The sequence below is a fragment of the Ambystoma mexicanum genome, chromosome 6q (assembly GCF_040938575.1).
Source record: "Ambystoma mexicanum isolate Mex_15411 chromosome 6q, UKY_AmexF1_1, whole genome shotgun sequence".
NCBI lineage: Eukaryota > Metazoa > Chordata > Amphibia > Caudata > Ambystomatidae > Ambystoma > Ambystoma mexicanum.
The window spans coordinates 215,935,744-215,959,281 of record NC_090937.1 but is presented as its reverse complement, the minus strand read 5'-3'; the positions used below and the strand labels follow the sequence as shown (position 1 = coordinate 215,959,281).

The 23,538-nt window shown below is 46.4% G+C and overlaps 1 protein-coding gene across 2 annotated transcripts in view; it reads left to right on the top strand.

Moving 5' to 3' along the window:
- The first annotated feature begins 5,751 nt into the window (after window positions 1-5,751).
- Window positions 5,752-23,538, top strand: part of LOC138515895 (alcohol dehydrogenase 1-like) — a 309,712-nt gene continuing 291,925 nt past the window's right edge. Inside the window, exon 1 of one of the 2 annotated variants that reach the window (XM_069630656.1) lies at window positions 5,752-5,892. The gene's annotated coding sequence lies outside the window, so the exon portion shown is untranslated. Of the gene's footprint in view, window positions 5,893-8,013; window positions 8,225-23,538 lie in introns of those variants that run through there. The other variant, XM_069630657.1, reaches the window with a different exon arrangement.

Here is a 23,538-nt window from a genome sequence, read left to right as displayed (position 1 = left end):
TCCCAGTGGCCAACTGCTCCCCTTCTGCTTTATTTCACACCCCTCACCATCTAGGCCACTGCTCCCACTTGTGCGGACCACTGCTCCCCCTGTGAGCCCACCATTCCCTCTATCTTTCACATTTTCCCAGTCATATTGTGATGTTATTTCTTTGAAGTAGATTTCTTGCAAAATAATGTTTTTGCATTTTTTCATGGTGGTTTGTGGTATTTTTAGCTATAGGCAGGGGGTCTGAATATAGTGCATTTAATATCAAAAGAATGCTTATGTTAGTGGCTGGAAGGACACTTACCTTGGGGCTGATGTCAGACTGTGGGGTCAATGTGACACTAACATAGGGAAGACAGGACGTAGTAGGCACACACTGGGAGGAAGGCTGGGCAGCAAATTCAGCTTAGCTCGCCAAGTGACTTAGGCAAGCAGCAATGGGCAAGCAGGTCAGGGTTAGGATGGGCACAAGTTCAGCAACCTCTGACAGCGAGCTCAAGATATACTGACCAAGTGACTACTTATGCCTGGCAGACAGCAGCTTTCTGAAGGTAGCTACAGCATTTCGCAGGATTCCTACCCATTGTTTCTTCCTGAATGAAGGGAGATGTCCTAGCAGGGGGTTCTGATGAATTCAGAGATGTGACAGAAGGGAGCCTGTGATATATTAATAAAGTGAAACTGCACTCCTTTGTTGTCAGCCGGGGCCTGCCGAAAGGTGCTTTTGAAAGTGATTGCCTGAGCATTCGTAACTGGTTGACCCAAGAGGTTGGTGGCTAAAACCATCTTCCCCCCATGTACCACACGAAACATTGGTTGAGTGTTGGCAATAAAAGGCTGTGGGTTTTTATTGCACATCATTACGTAATAATACACCAAACAATACTAATCATAATAACAATACATAATGTGTACCTTTGGGCATAAGGTCAAGAGGTTACTCCCTCAGGCCCCTCCCGCCACACCTGGATGGGTTGCGAGCCTTCCAGGTTCCCACAAAAGTTGCTACCGACATCCCCTTGCTGCCAGAATGTCAACTACTGTAAACATGCTCCATTCCTTTTTCTGACAGATGTGTCCCATCCTTGTGGAACAGCTCAGGGTTTGCTAGGGATATTGCGCTACGCTATGCTTGATAAAGTGTAGCACCCTGCTTACGCAGAATTTTTACATTCCTCTGTTCAATTTCTTCCTGGCAATATCCATGGTTTTAAAAGAATTTGCCCCACCCATGTTTTCCTGGTAAGGATCGCTGAATAAAAAATGTATGTGTCCTTCCAGTTGTGGGCTATGATCGCTAGAGAAGAGCATGTGGCTTCCAATAACTGCCAGCTACTAGGTCTGCCAGTTTGTCATGGATGTCTGGCCATTTTAGCCCACTATACCCCCACCACGAAGTTATGGTGTTTTTGAACAATGTTCCCTCCTTTATCTCCTCTACCCATTTCCCTGTTCTGAACACAAAGGAATGTCCTACTATCCAGGCTGATTTGAGGGGGGGGGTGTTGTGATCTGTTCGTAAGAACATTTTTAGATTTGTTCTGGTCTTATGTACCGTTTGTAACATTCAGATTTCCATCCCCATATTGCTTTTACTGGTTGCGCCCCCAACCCTCCTTGCCATGCAGTTGCTACGCCTATTCTAAAGGAATGGGTCCCAAATTCTTTAGGGTACCACCCGGCTTTTCCTATGGCTTTCATCAGCACCGCTTTGAATTGAAAATGGGTTAAGGCTAAAGCGTTCCCTATGGATCAAAAACCGGCCCCCCACCAGTGGCCGCTGTACATTGTATTTGTTGGTGGTGCAAACTGGGCAGTTGGAATCATCTATACAGTAGATATTCATTTCCCTCTTGCAACCTGTCTTGGATTTCTGAACTTCAATGGTGATGCTGTCTGCCCTTGCCCTTATGTCCATCATCCCCAAACCATTGCCGGCTTTTGTTCTCTATGCTATTTGCTTGCTCACTCTGAAAGCCCCAAAGTATGCTAAGTATGCTAAGTATGCTAAGGAAAGGGCTGCTTTAAATAATAATGCCTTGAACTGGTGTGAGCATGTCTCTTCCAACAGCCCTGTTAATATAACTAGTTTCTGAAAATCTAAAGGGCGTCTTTTATCTTTATGCGGCCCTTCCACTTTTCCCCAGCCCTTGAGGGCATATGAAATTAAAGAACTCCGGGTTGGGTCTGAGTCTTCCTGTATCTTAGAAAAATAAGCCACAGGTGTTAGATGTCTTTTTGCCCATTTCTTTTTTTACTCACTGACTGTAAGCCCAAATTAAAAATGCATTGATATGTTTTGTTTATTAACTCCACATGCGTTAGACCTGTAAAATTTAGTACCGTTTTCAGACACTTACTATATTGTGCTGTGATGTTGTCCGCCAGAGCCATTATGGCCAGGTCTAACAGTAACCCAGTTTCAGGGTCTATGTTTTTCATTGGCAGTGCTCGCCTGCATTTACCCGTGTTTGAGGTGTTTGATGTTGATGGCTGCGCAACCCTGTCTCTGCCGTTCAGCGTTGATACTGCTCTTATCAATTTTCCAGAATATCCCATCAGTCCTTTGGGAGATTTATCATCTCTTTTTGGGCATTTAGTGCCATTTGTTGAAACTTTGACCACTGAAAATGAGATATACATCAGCAATGTTATTATCTATCCCTGCAATGTGTTTCGCTCTTACCACAATGTTTTCAACAAGTGTGATCTTGTTTATAGCTCTTGGCACTTCGCTAACTGGCACTTGGTGGTTCTTCTATTAATAATTCCCACCACTGCCATGTTGTCTGACAATGCGGTTAGTTCTGTGTTTACCAGATGCCTGCCTCAGATGTGTAGTGCTAGCCAGATTGGTATGATTTCAAGAAAGCATGTTGTTCTGGTCTACCCTCCTGCGTTCCATGTGTCTGGCCATTCTCTGGTGTCCCAAGTTCCTCCCATAATGGCCCCAAAATCTTTGCTCCCTGCTGCGTCGGTAAAAAGCTCTCTCCTGTTGCTTGTATTAAATGGCATGCGCCATAGTGTTGTGCCACTGACATTTTTGAGGAAATCTTCCCATATTAGTAAGTCTTTTTTTATGTCCTCTCCCAACCTAATGTGCAAATGAGGCTTTTGGCAGCCTTTTGCCTTTAGCTCCAAGCTCCTTGCAAATGTTTTGGCCTCCTGCCAAAGATTGTATCTCTCTCCCTGGGCCTTTTCCCTTATTAACTATGCTCCTGATTTTTTCTAGTAATTCCTCTACCTTTTGTGCTTGGTATTCTGCAGATGCCAGCCTTGGAGTCTATTTCTATACCTAAGAAAATGATGCTTATTGCTGGTCTGTTTTTTTTCTTCTGCCAATGGTATGCCCCATCGTGCTGCCATTTCTATCATCATAGTTAGCGTGTCTCCTGTCTCTAGCTGTCCTATTAACATGAAATCATCCAAGTAGTGAGCTACCTGTGCTTCAGGTAACTATTTTAGAAAAGCCCACTGAAAAAATAAGCTGAATTGCCTGAACAGGCCGCAAGATACTGCCCACCCTATTGGTAGGCATCTGTCCACATAACATTTTCCATCAAAAGTAAACCCTAGCCAGGGTTGTGATTTTGGGTGCACTGGTAGGAGTCTAAACGCTGACTCGATGTCCAGTTTGGCCATCAGAGCCTCTTTCCCGTATTTCCTGACTAACCTAAGTGCCTCTTAGAAATAAGTGTATGTCACTCCAGTTTCTGTTTCTGGGATTCCATCATTAACGGATTGCCCTGTGGGTATGAAAGATGATGTATCATTCTCATTTTCCCCAGTTCTTTCTCGAGAACTAGTCCAAGGGGGGAGCATATGTATTCTTTGAAAGGCATGTGTTCCGATGGCCCCCCCGATTCTCCCCAAATCCAATTCCTTTTCAATTTTTTCCCTCATTATGCCCGGGTTGTCTCTTGCTGATTTTAGATTTTTGGGGATTTTGGGAGACCCTTTGCCCTTAAAAGAAATGTAGAAACCCTCTTTGAAACCCTTCTCAATTATTTAGCTGATGTTTCTGTCTGGGTATGCAGCTAATGCTGCCCTAATACCCCCTATGTTGATTGGGGATTTCCTTGGTTTAATTATACTTCTGTCTTATTGTTCCTCTTTTTTGGGGCCTCTGTTTGGCAGGCGGGTGCACCCGCTTCTGGGGTATTCACCCCCGTACTTTCTGCAATTGTGCTTATATCTGCATTATTTGTCCCAAGCACAATCCCCTTTCTCAAAATTCGAACAAGTGGTGTTACTTCTGTTGGTTTGAGTATTGTATTGGCTGCGGGTATTGGACCTAGACGCCCATGGCTGTTTCTACCGAAAGGGCTGTTGACCCTTTTTATGCTTATCTGGTTCTGTGACTTTATTGTTGCTTGCATATGCTGTCTTATTTTGTGGCTGAGTCTTTTTTCCATTCCTTGGTGGCTTCCCATTCATTAAATAAAAGTCATTTTGGACCTCATCCCAATCTATCTCTGGCCGTTCGGACATTGCCCTCCGGAATCTTTCATCGTATGCGAGCCAGGTGTCACCCCCATATACCTCTTTCACCGCTCTGATTTTATCTATGCATACCATTGAGTCCCATCCTCAAATGTTTTTTTCAATATTACGCTTGCTAGAATAATAAAAGCCTTCAACCAGTTGTCCCAATTGTGTTCTACCTGTACATTTCTTGTTATTATCTTCTCAATCTTTTTGGGATCTTTAAAGGCATCCATTCCCCTTTGTTGTGCTTCTAGGAGTGAAAATATTTCCAAGTAGCCTTTTTTCCCGATTGAATCTTTGACCATTTGGTCAATGTTCCAAGCCAGTGCCTCTTGTATTTGTTCAAAATCCCACTTTCTAGTGTTTTCAGTCTTTCCATTAACTGTGCATTTGTGACCATTATGTCCCCCTTTTTGCGCTGCTATTGCTAAAAAATGTGTATCCCACTTACCTATTCTTGTGGGTCTCCCTTCTATTGCTGGGGGTGTTAGGAGGGGGTCCGCCGGGTTGGGCCCAGCTGGGCCTGTCTGACCCTGTGTGCGGTTGGGGCCAGTCCATGCCTTTAGCGGCCCTTCCCCTCGGCCCACTTGTTCTATACTATCTCTGCAATTATAGGTTGTTGCTGTTTCTCCCTTAGTTCAGACATAATTTGCTCTATTTTATCAAATTTTGCATTTGCTACGGACTCTTGTTGAATCAAATACTTGCTTACAAAGTCATCTAACAAAACAGTCATACATGCTTTCTTTTTACCTTTCTTGTTGTCCTTTTTTCCCTGTGTAGGCGTGGTCTGCTTGCCTGGTCCAGTTGGTTCTGGGTTTTCTTTACATTTCTTTGTTGGTGGTGGTGGTGTAGCTTCCGCCACCACAGTAATGTCTGCCTTTTCATCATCTGAGTCTTCACGTAGACGTGTTCTTACCCATTGCCAACCGTATATGCACTCTGCTTCCTCTGCCCAGAGCATGAGTTTTGTTTTCTTTCTACCTGCCGGTGCCTCGCCTTGTTTCTTCCTCTACTCCGTTCACTGTATAGTATAATCATCCTTAAAATTAACTATAACTACTTGTTTTCCAAAATTGCTGTTTCTGTGCTTTTTTAAAATCACAAAGTCTGCTCCTTTGTTTGACAAAGCATTCTTTTTTTGGTCATTGAACGTGTTGGCTTCTGCACGCTGAAATCCTTGCTCGCCGGTAATGAGTGCTGCCGCGTTCTAAATACAGGTTGCGTTCTATATAAATGTATCCTTTCCTTTCGGGTTGCTCAGTTGCTGCGGCAACCCTGGCCGGCTCCTTTCTCCTGTTTTGTTGTTCCCGCCTACTTTTGCTCCGGCCCTCCGATCCGATGTGCTCTTCGGTTGGGATGCTGCTGGCTGTGGTTCCCAAAAAAAGCTGACCCGTCGCGTTGCTGTCTGGTCCGGTGAGTCAGAATGTTCTGATCCTACCTTTTCACACCCAGCTGCATTCTTTTCTGCCAGTCGGGCCCTTGGCTGTGGAACAGCTTCCTTCTCCTTCACTGTCTGCTTGTTTGCTCTGTGGTTCCACGTTTCAGGACTGCCCAGCAAGCCTTCCTTTCTTCGCCGCCTCCACCGTCCGTGCCGCGTGGTGTACCCGGTTGCTGCTCTTGCAAAAAGCTTCTTGGTTTAGCCGTGCCCCAGGCGCAACAGCGGGGTTACGGGCAGTGGTTGGCAAAAAGTCACATGGAGCAGGGCAAAGCTCACACAGCGATTGAGCGCTTATCGTCCTCTTGATCCCAGAGTAAAGTACAAAAACTAACGAGCACGGCAAAGCTCACACAGAGTGGAAAACAGGACAATGTTTTCAAAAGAAAATGTAAACTGCGTACGCAGGATACTTGTTTGGTGCTCCGTGCGGAGTCCCAAACTGATTGTGCTTTCTGGCTGCTCCTGCAGCTGCTTATATTAGCCAGGGACTGGCCCTGGGCTTTGTCTGACTGTGTGAGGGATGTGCTCAGTCCCTGGCCATCTGGCGCCGATGGTATTTTGCACCTTGGGGTGCCCCTTTGTCCCTACCTGGGTGTTTCTTGCTGCCCCTGCCCTTGGGTGCTTTGCACTTCCTTGCTGTCCTGTACAGAGATGTTGCTCCCACCTAGCCCCTCATTCTGCCTGGCTCCAGGAGTCTGAGGGGCTAGGGGAGGAGAGGTTGTTAGTTTTCTATTTCCCCAACACTGGCTGAGGCTCTGCCAGCCACTGACCTATTCCCTCTCCTTATCCTGCCCTCCTTGGGGCGCAGGTTACTGGCCCCGCTTTTCAGCGATGGGGTTCCCCCTCTGCAGCGCTGGCTAGATCGAAGTGCATGTGGGTCAGATGCCCGCATTCACTGCGGCCCCAGGTCCCCCACAACCCCCAGCTGCGAGGCCCCTGTGCACAGACTGCCCTGGGCTAGCTCTGATTAAGAGCCATCCTCAATTAAGTTGTTCAAGCATTACAAACTGGCTTAGGACATTAGCCCCAACATCAGTCATAAGAAGAAATAAATAAATAAAGACAGCTACACCTAGAGAGCACTTCCTAAACTGGGACATGGCCTCAGCATATCAAAAGGATAAGAGAGTGAACAAACTAGTGAGCGCCATCTCCCCCCCAACTCCTCCTCCGAAGAATCTTCTAAGACGGATCAATGTCACTGCAGAAACAGAAAGAAACAGTGCAGTAACGCTATGGACCTCATTATGAGTTTGGTGGTATCTCGGCGTAAATCTGCTGAGATGCCACCAAACGGAATTACTGTTACCGCCACTTGGTTCAACGGAAGTACCAGTGGATTACAAGTGCTGCTGTGGTGGAGCTAGCCTCCATTTATGGAGTCCATAGCACTCATGGGGATTTCAGCAGCATTACTGCTGGCAGTAATTCTGCCGAAATTGCCATTTTTTTGCGGTAAGTGGTGGAATTCCCTCCAGCATTTTCAACTGGGATGGCCAAATGCTCAGCACCCACAGGTGCAGAAATATTCTCCATGGACTTTGCCGCAGTGAACGCCTCACCCCTAAATCTGCTTTCCGCGCGCTTTGCCTGCTTGAAACCCGTAATGATCAGAGTGTGCTTGAGAGGCCGGCAACACTTCTTCCACCATTAGGGAAAGTCAGAAGAAACCTCAGCTTGTTGCAAGAAATGCACTAGTGGTCCGAACAATGTGGCCAGGTCAGTTCTAGTGAGTAGTATTAGCGACTGACTGTTTATAACAACGTTCACAGGTCTCTGTGGCATGCGTTGTATAAGGAAAACATTTCAGGCAGATCAGACAGTAATTTTGATGTGCACATGACGTTGCCAACAAACCTCACATTAGCAGGTGACTCTAATCCGGGCACAAAATAATAGTATTCACAAGTTTCCAGGAGGCCCATGCACCACATGACTGTGCCGCTCTGCAAAGATTGTTTGCGCATCCTCCTCTCGTACTGCCCTTTGATCGTTGCATCCTGGTAATGCCTTGTGAGATCTGAGAACCAGCCTGCATTGTCATCGCCTCCACGCAGGTGCGCAATCGTCGGCCAAAAGCAGTACAGCAGCTGGCGGGGGGCGGGCGGTCCTCGCGTCACCCAGAGGAGTCAATCGGCACATAAGGTAAATCGTGGCCTCTCCACATGTGTGCGAAGTGGAGTCCCCAGTTCTGAAATGCACTGCTGTATTACAGGCACGCAGCAACAACACAACTTAAAAAGCGAGTGGGCTGCAGGCGTCAGCCACAGTGGTGCATCACCCAGGAGGTTTTACAAGTGCCGCCAGGTAAGTGAACGCCGGCTAGGGATCACAGCCATCAGATTTTACTTAAATCAACCGCAATGAAAGTCAGCACTTTACGGGATTCTATGGGTATTTAAAGCGGCCGTTTTCTCCCACTTAAACATCCATGATGCAACCCCCAACCCAAAATGTGCCTTCTCTGACGTTCCTAATGCATGCAGCTCGATTCCAGGTCCTGGGAAATCGAGTGAGGTATTGGTTGCTACTCTTGAGTTGCGACGTGAAATCGTATATTTGTGGAGAATGGGCGCCCCTTCACATGCATTCTTGCCAGGCAATTTCTCAAGGTCTTGCTCTGAAGAGAGGGACTTTCCTTGGGGCGAAGGTATGAACAATATGTGTTTAGCTGGGGCATTTATTTGGCATTTATCCTTTCTGAAGCCTTTGATTTAAGAGTTGTCACCTCATTTTACTAGAGTCTTGCCAAAATAAACAGTTATTGACAATGCCAACAGGTTGGGCTTTTGTGTAGGGATGGGAAAGGCACTTGCCTGGCCCTGCCATAGTGATATTAGAAGGCCATTGGTGGGAGCAGGTGCAAAAGGTTGTGAGTACCTGGGCATCTAAAAACAGTGCCTGGCAAAAGCCTAATATTTATGTACACAAGCGGAACCTGTTGGCTTTACCAATGCTTGTTTTTAATAGGGCTTCAGTGGAGGACATCCATAGTGCTTATAAATCGAGTGGCTAAAGGCAGACCTGGGAAATACGTTATTATTACACCAGTAGCAGGTCATTAACTCTCAGAAGACTGCTGTGAAAAAACACTGGCAGGGACTTTCAATGCAAAGTTTGATGGTCAGACTTGATTAAAGCAAGCTCTTCCTATGAGGAGGTGTTTTGGGCAGGGAGAGGCAGGAACTGGATTGCAAAGGCCATAAAGATTGGCACGGCCATGGGCAGTCAATGGGTGGGCACATAACCAAAAAACACCTACAGGATGTGTGTTCTTCCTCATATACCATTTTCTCCCTATCGGTACTCTAATGCAATAGTTTCGACTTACAGGTGGTGCAAGTACATAGGGTGTTTCCCTTCTGGTACAAAAGCTGAATGTGCTGACTTTGTGTGGGATACGGATGTTACCATGTGTGATCATGGCCTGTGTCTGTATCGGAGAGCAAGGGCTGCCGTGTCTAGAACCCGATATGACCATTGTCACAGTGTGAATACAACAAAACATTTGTGGCACAAGTATATATTATTTATATTTGGAGCAGTAGGAAACGCTTCTTCAGGGCTATGGGGAAACTCCCTAAAACATTAAGGGGAGGAGGGCCTCTAGTAACAGTATCAGGATGGAGACATCTGGTGCAAGGGTCTAATCTAAGTGGACCTAATGTCATAGTCAAATATCCAATGCCCTATTCTGCCTTTCCTCTCCTTCCCTCAGAAGCTCACTGTCTCTCAAGCCCTGGTTCTCTCTAGGTTGTACTATTGTAACAGCCTCTGTCTAAATCTACCTGACTCTACTCTGCGCCCTCTGCAACTTATCCAGAACAGGACTGCAAGACTTGTCCTTGGCCTCAAGCCCTGGGATCGTATCTCTCCAGCTCTGAAATCTCTCCATTGGATCCCAGTGGATGCAAGGATTAAATTCAAAACCCTCTGCATTGTCCACAAGGCTTTCTGGGGCCTGGGTACAAAATACCTTCATCCATCCCTCCGCAAATACCTCCCGGAAGCACCTCAAGACCTTCCTCTTTGTTTCTGCCTTCTCTCCCCCTCTCCCCTGCTGACCGTTTCTCTCGGCACTTTGCACCTGGACACCCTTTTTCCCCTGGGCCCAGGTACCTGCTCATCCTGCCGCCCTCCCACACTGCCTCCTGGCTACCCCTTGCACTGGTGGACTTTATCTGTACCCATACAGCCCCCCCCCCTTTTCTTCTTTTCTGCACTTATCAGACTTGCCCAGTCTGCTGCCATAAACACAGCACTTGTCACTTGTTGGCTGCACTACCACTGTTTATTGCCTCCATTTTCTATTTATTTTTATTTATTATTTATTTATCTGCTCTCCTCTGCTCTGCACTTTCCACTCTCCCCCTACCATGCACTTTTCCCCCCTTTCCCTTTCCCATGCACTTGTGTGTTCTCAATATCACTGGGCCTAGTAAGATCGTTGTTGTTTTTTGTTCTCCCCTGTTCACCCTCCCTTGCCTATTTGCGCTCTGAAACACTTGTGTACGAGCACGATACAAATAAAATATATCATATAGTAAGCAGTAAGGTAGCCTCGTTTTCAAAGACCCCATAATTGCACAGATGGGGCCCCTACATTTGCACTTGATGCGCAGACAGGTCCCCTCTGTGCACTTTAGTCATTTGCAATACAAAGTGCAAAACAAAGTTGTAAATGCGGGAGTAATCGCCTGCGCACTTTTGTTTTTGCACGTCACAGTGCAAATAAGCACTGCCTGACAGTTGTGCATGGCAGGCAGCATTTACAATGGATTCAAAAGGAATCTGCCTGCTTTTTGTTGGTTTAAAAACCATTCAGATTGTATGGGAATATACATCACTTACACCAGCATAAATATGTCATGCTGGTGTAAATGCTGCGGCATATGGATGGCGGACAGGATGGGGAGGCGGTAACAGATATTAGGTTCCACAACCCCTTTCTGCCATATCCATGAAAGAAAATCAGCCATGACATCAAATGGATGTGTACAATTTTACACATGCATTGTATGCATGCATTGTATGCTACACACTGCTCAACATGAGCCCAATGGTGCCTGGCCCTTAAAGCATTGTTCAGTGCACTCCCAATATTAATTTTGTCTACTTTTAACCCCTTGCTTGATATCAATCGTTTGTTTAAATGACGTACCAAAAAACGCTTTTTAATCTATTTTGGTTATCATTTTATATTGTACTAATGTAAACACACAAGAGCTTTATACAAACATAAACATGGACACAACAAGGACTTATGAGTGGTGCCAAGCGGTTACTACACTATACTTAAACAACTTAAATTCTATAGTCACAGTTTATCATGTTTCACAGCTTTTTTCAACAAATAGCAATCATAAGTAAAAACACAGTGCACATTAAAACCCCCTGTGATCACCTTCTCTTTTCCCTATAACATTTATAGTAAGAGGTATTCTTCCTACGCCTCAAATAATATTACCCCGTACAGAGTTTAAGATGTCACCTTCCATGGTCCTGACCTATTGTATGCTCTCTCTTAATGTTCCGAATGGAATTTGAGACGTCGTCTTCTTTCTCCCTTGAAATGGGATTACCTAGGCGTTCCAGAGAAAATCATGTTACTAATTCATCCCATGTATATATATATATTCAATGAAAGGGCTTTGTTGGGGGGACGTTATGTTTGAGTTGCACTGGTAGGAGCCTGTGGAATTCGGTGAGGGAGCTTTGTTGAAGGGACTTTGTGGTTGGGTTGCACTGGTGGAAACCTATGAAATTCAATGAAGGGCAGTTGTTGAAGGGACATTGTGGTTGCAGATGGGCCTCGGAGCCTCAGGGGTTAGCCGGTTGTGGTGGGCTAGGTGGCTGTGAATTGCGTCACCACCGTGCACTGCTGGGACTGACACCCAGGACATCAAAGATGACATCACAGGTGTCACTGATGACATCAAATGTGAAATAAATTTTGATGAAAAGTCTCTACAAGGAGTTGTGTTTATAATGTTGTTTACATGATGTCAGGGGTGATTGTGTAATGTTAAACATGTAATAACTAGCTAACAATTCAAGACTTTCTACACACTTGTGCTAGTACAAACAATACATATGAAGACCCACAATGCATACACATCAGAGGCAGATACAGGGAAAGTAAAGTAAGGAAGAAAGAAACAGCATCATCAGAAAATGTTAATAGCATTAAAGTTTATCTTCATGTATACAAATGAATTCTGTGTTTGAGGCCTGCCTATTGCCCCATGTACGTGCACCATGAGCTGAAACCAAACCCTAAGGAAATTACTTTAAGAACATATGACAAGGTTAACGCCTAGAAATACAGGACCTTTTGAATTTTAATATTCTGTCAGTGAACAAAACCACCTGGCCTAGATCTTTCAGTGAACAAAAACAAGTGTGCCAGATATGTGATGTCATGAGTGATGTCATCAATGACATTTGTGTTGTCGTCTTTGATGTCCTGGGTGTTAGTCTTGGCAGTGCATGGTGGTGGAGCGAGTTGTGGTTACTTGGCTTGCCGTGACTGGTGAATTTCTGGGGTTTTTCAGTTCTGCTTGTGGCCATGGTGTCCCTTTGGTGATGCCATGGCGTTTTTTTGTTGAATTTTGAGGGTTTTTATTGGTGCGGCTTAACCATGTCGTCCCTTTGGCGAAGTTTTTTCATTGAGTTTCATGGGTTTTTATTGGTGAAACTGGGCCATAACGTCCCTCTGGAAAAGTTTTTTCATTGAAGTTCATATGTTTTTATTAGTGCAACTTAACCATAACGTCCCTTTAACAAAGTTTTTTCAGTGAATTTCATAGATTTTTATTAGTGCAACTTTGTCACAATCTGGAGAATGACTTGAAGTCACCGTAAGGGTATTGTCCAAATGCTTCACTTTCCCACCCGAGGCACCACTCTCCTCACCTGAGTCTTCAGGGTCGGAGGCTCCGACGCCGTGTCTGTGGGCAAGGTAATCCTTTTTACTCTTCGTTGTGAATGCTCTGACACGGAATGAAGCCGTGGTGGAACTCTGTATTGGTTACCACCTTGGCTCCGTTCCCGTATGCAGGCGGGTAAGGGGAAAAAGCCCAAAGGCGGAAAAAACCCCTGAGTTGTAGTCGTGGATTGCGATGAGAGATGTAGTTGTCGCTGTAGTGGTAGTGAAATTCAATTGCCTCGGGATCCTTTAGGTAAACAAATCGAAGATCCGTCCGGAGAGGAAATGACAAGGAAGGAAAGAACACTGGCATGTAGCCGGTAAGCGTCAAAACGCAGCAGCAGAGGGAAACCGGCGGGGGAGAGGAGCCGCCAGGGGGACGGGAAGGAAGGAGAAAAGAAGGGAGAGAAATCCCCAGAAGGGGGGAACAAGAGCGAGCGAGAGAAAAGCACTGGAAGCGTCTCACCGTGAAAACGAAAGGAGACGGTTGCAACGCAAGGAATCATGGGAAGCAGGAAGTAAATAGGCGAGACGAAGAACAGAGGAAAAAACACTAGACCGTAAACAGAGAAACGTGAAAAAGACGTGGTGGCAGTGTTAATGGCGGCGAAGCCGTAACAACGGCATCCATCGCCAACCAAGAGGGTTCATGACAGTATGCCCCCTCTTACAGCCCACCCCGCCCGGTTTACCAGGATGGCTCTGATGAAATTTAGCTACTAGGCGGGGCGCTTTGACAAAATGCACAGGTTCCCAGGAATCTTCAGACCTGGGATACCCCTTCCAGGAAATGAGATATTGTAAACGTCCCCGGTAGTAGCGGGAGTCACGGATTTTAGAAACTTCATACACCTCCTGGGAGTCTCTGGGTGAAATGTCTTGCAAGGGTTTAGACCTAAAATGTGGTTCAGTTCGTGATTCTTTGAGAAGGGAGGTATGAAACACCGGGTGCACCCGGCGAAGGTAGGAGGGTAGTTGAATCTTGTAAGCCACCGGGTTGATTCTTTCTAGGATGGGAAACGGACCCAGGAACCGAGGAGACAACTTGGAGGACCGGATCCACCTTGGTAAATATTTGGTCGAAAGCCATACCTTCGTCCCTTTAGTCCAAGTGGGGGCCGTTTGGCGATGTTGATCAGCAAGGGTTTTGTAGGTTCTAAGGCTCCTCGCTAGACTGTCTCTGGCCGTCCGGTGAGCCTCAGAAATTTCCGATAAAGCAGCTTCGGCGGCAGGAGAGTTACTGGTGTGAGAAGCAATGGGCCAAATGGACTTGGGATGAAGTCCGTAGTTGCAGTAAAAAGGAGAGATACCCGTGGCAGAGTGTTTGGAGTTGTTGTAGGTGAATTCTGCCGTGGGGAGGAGTTGTACCCAATTATCTTGGAGTCTATTTATGTAGCATCTGAGATATTGTTCCAGAGTGGAATTGAGTCTTTCCGTCTGACCATTAGTCTGGGGATGGTAGCCAGATGAAAGAGCACGGTCAATACCTAACCGGGAACACAAAGCCTTCCAGAATTTAGAAATATATTGGCTACCCCGGTCCGAAGTAATCTTATCGGGCAAGCCATGAAGACGAAATATATCTCTGGCAAAAACTTCGGCCATGCGATTGGCCGTAGGTAAGCCCTCCAGTGGAGAGAAATGGGCCATCTTGGTGAATGAATCTATAGTTACCATGATGCAAGAACAGGACTCTGATAAGGGTAAATCCACAATGAAGTCAGTAGACAAGTTCCCCCATGGCCTTTGTGGTATGTCAGGCTGAGTAAGGAGACCTAACGGTTTGCCTGTTGGATTCTTTGCCATAGCGCAGACTGGGCATGCTTTTATGTATGACTGGACTTCTCGTCGAAGATTGGGCCAGAAGAACGAGCGTTGTATGAGTTCAATGGTGTTTGCCTGGCCTCGATGTCCTGCAACTCGGCTGTCATGGCACCAGTAGAGAATCCTCTTGCGGAGATGTCCTGAAGGTATGTAAAGTCGGTTCTTGTAGAACCAGAGACCATCTTTGGTATGAAACTGAGACGCCAAGCTTTTGTCTCTAAAGCAGGGTTCAGAGTCTGAAGCTTCTTTGAGCTCCTGTAGAAAAGTGTGAAGAGGTGCCACTATGCGAGTAGATGGAAACATAAGTTCGGTTGAGAGGTGGCCCGAACCAGCAACCAACTCCTTGCGAGACAAGGCGTCGGCTAGGACATTCTGAGAGCCTGGTAAATAGGTAATGGTGAAATCGTATTGGGAAAAGAAATAAGCCCATCGCGCCTGGCGAGAGTTGGCACATTCGAGGGACTGCAGGACCTTTAGATTCTTATGATCCGTGCGAATGATGAAGGGAATACTGGCACCCAATAACAGATGTCGCCATTCCTCACAGGCCAATTTCATAGCTAGTAACTCCTTTTCAAGGACGGTATAGTGAAGTTGACTGATGGTCAGAGTGCGAGAGAGGTAGGCGACTGGATGTTCTATACCTTCGAACTCCTGGAGCAAGGCAGCACCGATGGCCGCGGAAGAGGCATCAGTTTCCACGATAAACTGTTTAGTTTGATCGGCCTGGAGCAATATGGGTGCTGAGCAAAACAAAGTTTTGAGATGTCTGAAACTAGACTCTGCCGTCGATGACCACACAAAGGTTCCAGATGATTTCTTGAGAAGTGTGGTTATAGGTAGCACCATCTCGGAGAACCGGGGTATAAATCTTCTGTAAAAGTTTGTTAAACCCAAGAATCTCTGAACCTCTTTGACAGAGGTGGGAGAAGACCACTCTAAAATGGCAGACACCTTGCGAGGGTCCATGGAGATACCCCGGTCAGACAAAATAAACCCCAAATAGGGAATGCTCGAGACCCCGAACTGGCATTTTTCAGGTTTGGCTAGTAAACTGTTCTCCTTAAGTCGAGAAAGCACTGTCCGGACATGCTCTTCGTGTTCTTCCTTGTTGATGGAAAATACAAGAATATCGTCTAGATAGATGATCACTGAAACAAATAAGAGATCCGAAAACATGCGGTCCATAAATCTTTGGAAAACTGCGGGAGCATTAACTAGCCCAAAGGGCATGACTCTATATTCAAACAATCCGAAGGGTGTTCGAAAAGCCGTCTTCCATTCATCACCCTTAGCAATGCGCAATAAATGGTATGCATTGCGAAGATCCAGCTTAGTGAAAATGTGAGCACCTTGAACCGCCTCAAGAATGTCTGTGATGAGTGGCATAGGATAGCGGTCTCTGACAGTGACCTTGTTGAGACCTCTATAATCAATGCAAGGTCGCAATTCTTTGGAATCCCTCTTGGAGATGAAGAAAAAGGGAGCTCCGGCAGGAGATTTTGAAGGTTGAATGAGGCCATTGTGCAGATTCACATCCAGGTAAGTTCGTAAGACCTCCTTCTCGGATCTGGACAAGGAAAACATACGACCGAACGGAACCAGTGCGTTGGGTTCAAGATCAATAGAGCAGTCCTCAGGACGATGGGGTGGTAAAGGTGCTGGCTTGACTTCTGTGAAAACCTCTCTGAAAGCCTCACCAAGATGTGCCATATTATGGACAGTTGAGGATTCCTGACAAGAAGCAGGGGTGACCTGTAGTTGTAGATAAGATTGTTGAGGAATACAATGCTTCTTGCAAAACTCAGACTCGAAACGTAGCAAATTAGATACCCAATCTATTTGTGGGTTATGTCTCCTGAGCCAAGTGATTCCCAAAATAACTGGAAAATGGGCAGCTCTAATGATGTCAAATTTAAGACTCTCCACATGCTGGGAGATTCGGACTTCTAGCTCCTCAGTCGTCTGCGTTATGGGTCCTGAAGACAAGGGAGTACCATCTACACCCTCCACCTTCTGGTCTTCGAGTCTAGCTAGCCTTTTGAGGCCCACCTTGTCAACCCATAAGGTATCAACGAAGTTACCGGCTGCTCCGCAGTCTAAGAGTGCCAAAGTCTCTACGAGCTGATCTTGGATCATCACGCTGATATTGATAACCAGAGTCTGGAATCTTCAGGTGTCTTCTTTGTGGATACAGCCAAAGAAACGTAGGGACTGGAAGATTTAGATAACCACCGGTTTTCTGTCCCTTTTAAAACCGGGGTGATTCGTTTCCCGAACGCCGTGGAGGTAGTTCGGAACAGTCCTTGAGCAGATGTTTGTCAGACCCACAGTAGGCGCAAAGCCCTCTTTCTCTTCGTCTTCTTCTTTCTTCCATGGTGAGTGGTGCTCGGGTGGTTCCAATCTGTATAGGTTCTTCACTCTGTTTAGAAGATGGAGGAAGAGTGTTGGATGATGTCCCTATGGTAGAGGGATTTTCTTTGTAACGTCTTCTTTCATTGCGTCTCTCATGGAGACGATGTTCAATCTGTAGGACCGAGGATAAAAGATCCGAAAAAGAGGCAGGTCGGGGAGACCGGGCTAGTTCGTCCTTTATCTCCTCTTTGAGACCTCTACGAAAAATGGCAAATTGTGCCTGTTCAGGCCAACCGGCCCCTGCCGCCAGAGTCTTAAATCTAGTAATGTAGGTGAGGAGATCTGAGGCTCCCTGTTTAACACCCAGGAGATCCTCACAAGCAGTGTAGGTGAGTTCATGTCTTTCAAAGGATTCTCTGAGAAGAATCTTAAAATTCCCGTAATTCTGTAGAACCGGGTCTTCTCCTGTCACAAGAGGTGTAGCCCACGCAAGGGCATTGCCCACCATATTCGAAATGAGGAAGCCAACCTTAGCCTGATCAGAAGAAAACATATGAGGGCGGAAAGTGAAGTAAACAGTGGCAGCTTCCAGAAACTCTTTAAGTTTTTTGGGAGAACCGTCGAACTTCCCCGAAGATAGGGCCATAGGTGGCAATTCTGGGGGAGGGGAAGGTTCTTTGCCCAAAACCAATTGTTTTAATACCACATTTTCTGCCTTAACAGTCTGAAGCTCTTGAGAAAGGGACTGTACAGCTTTCCATAGTTCTTGGATTTGATCCTGCAACTGTTCTGGAGTAGCCATTGGTATCTTCGGGCGTTGCAAACTGTCACAATCTGGAGAATGACTTGAAGTCACCGTAAGGGTATTGTCCAAATGCTTCACTTTCCCACCCGAGGCACCACTCTCCTCACCTGAGTCTTCAGGGTCTGAGGCTCCGACGCCGTGTCTGTGGGCAAGGTAATCCTTTTTACTCTTCGTTGTGAATGCTCTGACACGGAATGAAGCCGTGGTGGAACTCTGTATTGGTTACCACCTTGGCTCCGTTCCCGTATGCAGGCGGGTAAGGGGAAAAAGCCCAAAGGCGGAAAAAACCCCTGAGTTGTAGTCGTGGATTGCGATGAGAGATGTAGTTGTCGCTGTAGTGGTAGTGAAATTCAATTGCCTCGGGATCCTTTAGGTAAACAAATCGAAGATCCGTCCGGAGAGGAAATGACAAGGAAGGAAAGAACACTGGCATGTAGCCGGTAAGCGTCAAAACGCAGCAGCAGAGGGAAACCGGCGGGGGAGAGGAGCCGCCAGGGGGACGGGAAGGAAGGAGAAAAGAAGGGAGAGAAATCCCCAGAAGGGGGGAACAAGAGCGAGCGAGAGAAAAGCACTGGAAGCGTCTCACCGTGAAAACGAAAGGAGACGGTTGCAACGCAAGGAATCATGGGAAGCAGGAAGTAAATAGGCGAGACGAAGAACAGAGGAAAAAACACTAGACCGTAAACAGAGAAACGTGAAAAAGACGTGGTGGCAGTGTTAATGGCGGCGAAGCCGTAACAACGGCATCCATCGCCAACCAAGAGGGTTCATGACAAACTTAGCCATAAAGTCTCCTTTTAACAAAGTTTTCTTCAGAGAATTCCATGGGTTTTTACCAGTGCAGGCTATTTTCTTACAACTTACTAATATCATACTTACCCCAATATATCGAATTTTTTGTCCAATTTACAACATGTCACCTTAAAACTCTGCTATTTCCCACCTTCTAGCATCCTTTTTAACACTTCTATAGTTTTCCCACTGTTTTTGCTTCCGTGGACATCCGCGAACGTCCGATGTCATTGTGGACCTTCCGGACAGTGCCACGTGACCATGTGCTTGCGCGCCACATGATAACGTGTCCATGAACGTGTTTGCATTTCACGTTTGGGTCCTTGCTTCGAGGACAGTTCGGAACTGCATTTTCTACTGATTTAGGAACTTTCAAGCTCAAAATGTACCCTTGCACAGCTCCTACACCTATTCTTACTCATTATCCATTAACAATCTAGTACAAAGCACATACTTGGAAGAATATTAGCAAAACTGCTATTTATCTTAAAAATTGCATCAGCTATTGCCATCCCCCATCCCCAAGACCCATCACCACCACCAGCTGGAGGACCCACACAACAAAAAAGCACAGTATTTCCAAAGACTATGAAGATGACCAAGAAGATGAGGTAGAGGAAGTGCCCACCTCTAGCACCCAGAGAGAATCAAGGGTGTGGCAGTTCTTTACCACTGTTGGGAATGTACCAAAGGCTAAAGCTACAAAGGTGAAATGCACTGAGTGCAACTTTGGACTACTTGGACATTACTCCTATGGGACCACCTGCATGAGGCGCCACACCAAATCCAACTACTGCAATGTTCTCAGAAAGATTGTTCCGTTCTTAGCAAGTAGTAGGCTGTCTTCCTCCACATCATCTTCCTCAAACAATACTGTAACCACGCAGCCTACTTCTGTGGGACACAAAATCCCACCAGCTACCTTGCAAGCAATAAAAGAGGCTGTTGATCCATATCTTTGGAAGACAACAGTCCTCTGTATATACTTCAACACACCACTCTGCAGGGGGAAGCAATTTCGATGTGCATTTGAAGCTGTAATCAAGGAGCATGAGAAACACTGGCCACTACCCTAGAAGTAACACACGCACAACATCTTACCCTGTCCACCTGCCCCTCCATATTCGTGCTTGGTGCCTCTTCCCTCTTTTCCCTCCTCGCCTTATGTTCTAACCTCTCCTGCAAATATTTGTTTTAAAACAACAAAAGAAAGGTTCCTTTAGGAAACACCTTTCACAGTTAAAAAATAGAACTAAAAAAAAATCTAATAGACTCCATCTACTTTACATTTCTCAGTAAAGTACATAGACTCAATGCATTTTCCAACATTTTCATTAGCATTTTGTGTTATGCTAATGGAATAATGTGATGTTCATTCGCCATTCCAGGGACCGGAACGGGCGATAACGGCCCGGCAGCCCAAGTTATCGGCCCAAGTGAAGTGTGTCTGTGTGGCCCTGATGCCTGCGGGCTTTAGCGCGTTATAAATAAATAAATAAAACATCCCAGGGGTTTAAAGCACCACAGGATGGTTGTGTCTTGGCTTTGGCAATCCGCTTCAGCAGTTGTGCGGCGCTCTGTATTCTGAAGCTGAAGTTCAAGTTTGTCTCTTGCATGCTTTCTTTCTCTCTCAATGTATGTTTAATGCTTTGATACTGTTTCTGTAACGCTCACCTGATTCTCGCAGAGGCGCCGGTCTTGACTGGGCGACTACCGTATCTTCAAAGGTGATGTGTAGCACCCGGTTGGCTCTTTGGGCTGGACCTCTGTGCACTGTATGCCTGACGTGTAGAGTAAGATGTCTAGGTAAGTGAATGCCGAGCTCTCCATCTGCCTCGGGGCAGGGTGCTGTAACCAGTTTCTTCACTGGATAGGTAGCGCAGGCCTCTTGACTTCAGAGGACTGCTGTCCGTCGTTTACTGCACGAACGGTAAGTTTCGAGTCATTCAAATGTCTTTAAAGTCTTTAGTAATGATGTCTCTTGTTTTGCAGGGTTCCGGCGATGGCGGATGACGGGCTGAAGTGAGTTGAAGATGGAGCCCGTGTGATGAATAGAAGCGCCTGGAAGCACGTAAGTAAGCGCTTGTTGCCTGCTTCACTATGCGCTCTAACTGTCTTTTTATTTTGCAGGTACGAGTTCGGAGCGGCTGCAGGGTGCCGGAATACCCACTGGATTAGATGTGGAAAGGAGTAATGGCACGTGAGTATTAAAGTTCCCCAATGTCTTTAAACGCACCTTGTTTTGTCTTTCAGATGCGGGATGCAGCGCCGAAGGCCTCCGGAGCGTGCGAAGAGTTGGTAAACTTTTGTCTTTCAGATGCCGGAATGCAGTGTGAAGACCTCCGGAGCGCACGAAGAGTAGGTAAGCCTTTGCCTTTCAGATGCCGGAATGCTAACCTGTTCTTTCTTGTCTTTATAGGTGTTGCTGAAGACTGGATTCAGGATGGTAAGCCTTTGCCTTTCAGATGCCGGAATGCTAACCTGTTCTTTCTTGCCTTTATAGGTGTTGCTGAAGACTGGATTCAGGATGGTAAGTCTTTTTCCTTAGGCCCAGGACCGGATGCAGAAGACACGATGAGCGTTCTGCTGCAGAGGTTGCAGAATAACGCAAAGCAAGATTCATCCACCGGGTGTGGTTTAAATAGCCTCCTGTAGTGCTTAGGTGTCTCCTTCCACAGCCACGCCTAAGTAAGAAAAGAGTTCCTGGTAAGAAAAGAGTTCCTGCCTTCCAGAAGAGTTCCAGTGTTCTGAATCTAGGGAGTGGCTCCAGCCCCACCCAACAGGAAAAGTAGTTCCAAACAGAAGAGGATCAGAGGCTCAACTGGCAGGCAGGTAAGCAGCATGGTCTGCTGAAGGTAAGTCCACCCAAGCATTATGAGCCCGGCGCTTCCAGCGCTGGGACTGGGCATATTTATGAGCCTGGTGCCACTGGCGCCAGGACTGGGTCCAAAAGGTCCCAATTGGGACTGGTTGGCACTCAGAACCTGGGTTATGGATCTGCTTCCAAGGGAGTTGGGAAAACCCTGACCTTTTGGAAGCAGAGATCATGACAGTACCCCCCCTCAAGGCCCCTCCCAAACCGGGCTTCTCCGGGGGTTTTGGCTTGTCAGGAAATGTTCGGTGAAATCTTTTGATTAGGCGAGGAGCGTGGACATATTGAGCAGGTTCCCAGGATCTCTCTTGGGGGCCGTAGCCTTTCCAGTCAATTAGGTAGAATAGTTTAGATTTGGAGATCTTGGAGTCCAGAATGCTTTTGACTTCAAACTCGAGTTCTCCATCCACTAGGATAGGTTTTGGAGATTTGGTTAGTCGGGTTTGAGGTTGCACGGGTTTTAATAGAGAGACGTGGAAGACCGGATGTATCTTCATGTGCGGGGGCAAGTCCAACTTGACCGCTACTGGGTTTACTATGGTAGTGATGGAATAGGGACCAAGGTATCTTGGGTTGAATGTGCGTGGCCCTTTTAGAGATAGATATTTGGTGGATAACCAGACTTGATCCCCTACTTGATAGTGAGGGGCTTCCTTCCGATGTTGATCTGCTCCTTTCTTGTATTGTTCTTTAGCCCTTTGAAGGTGAGAAACAGCTTCCTTAAAGGCTTGGGTGATTGTAGAATGCAGGTAGTCTACTGCTGGTGTTTCAAGATCTTGGAGGGGATCCAACTCCGAGGTTCGAGGGTGACTGCCGTACAAAAGAAAAAACAGGGTTTTCCCAGTTCCCGAATGGACAGAGTTATTGTAGGCATACTCGGCTATCCAAAGGATATCTTTCCAAGTTTTTTCAGTTTGTTGCAGCATGCAGCGTAAATACTGTTCCAGAGTTTGATTGGTCCTCTCGGTTTGTCCGTCGGTCTGAGGGTGGTGACTGGTCGATAGTCTCACATCAATTTGAGCCGACCGACAGCAACTTCGCCAAAAATGAGAAATAAATTGACTACCTCGATCCGAAATTAGAACCGAAGGAAAACCGTGCAGTCGGACGATGTTTTCGAGAAATTCTCGGGCCAGAGTTGCTGCTGTTGGCAAGCCTTTGAGCGGAATGAAATGCGCCATCTTGGAGAATAAGTCCACGATTACTAGAATCGTATTGTATCCGGAGCATGGAGGTAGATCGGTGATGAAGTCCATAGAAAGCGTATGCCAAGGGCGAGGTGGGATGTCAATAGGGCGTAAGAGGCCTGCTGGTCTTTCCTTTTGACTCTTGTTTTGGGCGCATACTCCACAGGACATTATAAAGTCTCTGATATCTTTTTTCCAAGACGGCCACCAGAAGTAGCGCTTGATCTTTTCTGAGGTCTTGGCTATACCGGGATGACCTTCCATTAAAGAGTCGTGATAACAAGAGATTACTTTTTTCTGTAAATCTGTGCTGGGTAGGTATAATCGTTCTTGGAAATACAATAAGTTGTCCTTTACTGCAAAGTCCTTTCCCTGCAGATGCCAATTCTGTATGTCTGCTGGAGTTACAAGTTGCCTGGCTTTATCCTTAACTTCCTCTATGGATTCTGTGGCGATTACACCCAGAATTCTTTGTTCGGGAATGATTGGTACAGGTTTAGGGTTGACCAAGTGTTCTTCCACTCCCATCCGAGAAAGGGCATCGGCTTTACCGTTCTTTGTACCAGGTCCATAGGTAATTATGAAGTCAAACTCGGCAAAGAATAATGCCCAACGGAGTTGTCTAGAGGATTGGGCTTTTGCGGTCTTCAAATATTGCAGGTTTCGGTGATCCGTAATCACAGTAACGGTGTGTCGGGCCCCCAGCAGATAATGCCGCCAAGCCTTAAAGGCAGACTTGATAGCCAGAAGTTCCTTGTCAGTAATCGTGTAATTGATTTCAGGAGGCGAGAATTTGCGGGACCAAAATGCCACGGGATGCAACTGATTGGTTACCGGGTCCTTTTGTGATAGAACTGC